The sequence below is a fragment of the Penaeus monodon genome, chromosome 5 (genome assembly GCF_015228065.2).
Source record: "Penaeus monodon isolate SGIC_2016 chromosome 5, NSTDA_Pmon_1, whole genome shotgun sequence".
In the NCBI taxonomy this organism is placed as follows: Eukaryota; Metazoa; Arthropoda; class Malacostraca; order Decapoda; family Penaeidae; genus Penaeus; species Penaeus monodon.
This window is the reverse complement of record NC_051390.1, coordinates 27,705,396-27,707,895: the sequence shown is the minus strand read 5'-3', so window position 1 is coordinate 27,707,895 and position 2,500 is coordinate 27,705,396.

Sequence of the window (2,500 nt, the reverse complement as noted above, 5' to 3'; positions counted from 1 at the left end):
TACCTCTCCAATGAGCACATGTCCATCTTTTTAGTATCTTTGTTCTTCCCCAAAAGTCCTTCAAACCTCACAGACCCCACAAAATCCTTTTTGATGAAAAAAAGGGTTCCTAAAAGTAATGCTAGAAAGGTCGATTCAGTTTTTTCCATTGCCCCTTATATTATATTGAAAATTTCCCTTCAACGTGGGGCGGCCGGGTTGTTGCCCGGGGAAAACCCTTAGCCCCCTCTTTTCTGGAACAGTCCTGATCGCCGCCGTAACCCGGGGCTCCTTCGCCTCCGGGGAATGAGGGCGGGGGCTCTGTTTTGTGCAGTCATGGGTTTTTGATTGAGGGTATACAGGGCCCAGTTCCCCCCCACCCACTGGCTTAGGTGTAAACTTGGGGGAAGGGGGGGGTAGTTTAAACCGGGATGGCCCCCCGATAACCCCCCAGCAGGGTTTGGGCCCCGTTTTGCCGTACTTATCCCGTCGCCACGCACGGCCCGCCCCCCTACACCAGGGGATAAATCCCCTGAGCATGGGCTTAAAATATCAGAAGTGTGTATATGTATTGTATTTTAATTTCATTGATTTTTTTTATGTGCATTTACGCCCAGTGCAGACACAGTTGTTCACCCGCAAAATGCCCACCATATGTTTCCTTTTTTTGCACAGGGCCCCCAAGGTCAAATTTTTTTTCATATGCTCCCTTTTATGTGAATTTCCTACACACTCTTACATTTACGTAAATACATACCGGCCCCGTGTACCAAAGTATAGACGCATCAACATCAATGCGCCTACACACGTGCATACTCACCCCCCTGTATGCGAGCACACACCCGCGCAACATCCTGTGCATCCCCGCTTATTAATGTATATACACACCGGTAAAAATAGCAATGCGTATGGACGCACACGTATATGCGCACATACGTTTGCCCCATACGATGCATACACATTACCTTCACGCATACATATACCTAAACTACAAAAAAGCAATTCACTTCTTTCCATAATATACGCATGTATACACTACTCCCCTCCCCACCCTATCTTTTCATTAAAATACCATACCAATTTAAAAATTCATATAACACAATAAAATAAAACATACCATATAAAATACCCATATACATGCACTTTCCCCACTCGCACACATACACAAAATAAAAAAATACACGCATATAATATATACCAAAAAATATACTATAAACCATGTATAATTTCTACTTTTTACATTACCCCCATGGATACGTACAAGCACACACACCGCTACATCTGGCGGCCCTTTTTGTGCATAAAGCAACCCCCCTGTTTCACATTAAAGTTTGCACAGCTCTTGATGAAAAGCACCCACACCACTCTTTTAATGAGCCCAATCCATAAATTCATAAATTGTAGGCTTAAAGTAAAGGAAAGGGGGGTTATGTGGGAGGGGAAAGGGTTTTGTTTTTTTAATGGGTAGGGATGGGGTTTGGGTTTGAGGGAGTTTAAAAAGGGGGGTTTTGTATCTGGGAGTTTTTCGGGGGAAGGGTTGCATTCCTTAGCGGTTTTCTAAGCCCCACCCTCCCGGGGCCCCCCGGGCCCCGGCTTCGGGGTCGCGGGGGCAGCTTCTGGCACTATCTGGGTTTCCATCGCTTGAATTTTCGCTTTTTGAGTGCCGGGTTTTTCCTTTGGGGGGTTCTTCTGTCGGGTGGGCTGATTATTTTTTGCTTATTTGGGAACCATATTTAAAACCCACCTGTTTTTTGGATATACTGTAATTTCATACTGGCGGGGTTTTGGGTGTTTCCCTTTGCGAATCTACCTGAGGGGAAACCCGTGGTTCTGCGATTTGGCTGTTACTCGGGGGAACCCGTGAAGGTTGTTTTTTTCTAAAAGATTTTTTTTTTTTGTAAAAATTTTTTGTAATTTTTTATTTGTTCTTTTGGGGGGAAAGGGTTTTTTCTTTATTTGGGGTTTTTCTAAACGTGGCCTCTCGATAAGCATAAGGGTAGACCTTATTTAGCACGGGAATGAAGTCCCAGCATTCTATTTTGGGACTTTTGGCATCTTTATTGTTTTAAAGGGGCCAGGGATGCATGGGCCCCAAAATTTTAAATTTTTTAAGCTTGTGTAGCATATGGATGAATTATCATTTTTATTTTGGCCGGGTTATAAGCTCTATATATTCACGAAAAATTTTTCTTTATGGAGCACTTTTCACAGATCACTTTTTCACTCGTTTAATTTTTTGCAAACCCATTTCACTGGGTCTAACCCCCGACAATCTCTTACTCTTGCCAGATAAACCCCCCATATATATAATATAATATATATATATATATAATATATATATATATATATAATATATTTATATACATTATACATAGACGCAAAAAACACACACACCCCAAACCGGACACAGATACACACACACACACACACACCCACCCCACATAATAAAATATATTTTTATATATATAATTATATATTATATTATATATACTATTTTATTTTAAATAAAAAATATATATAT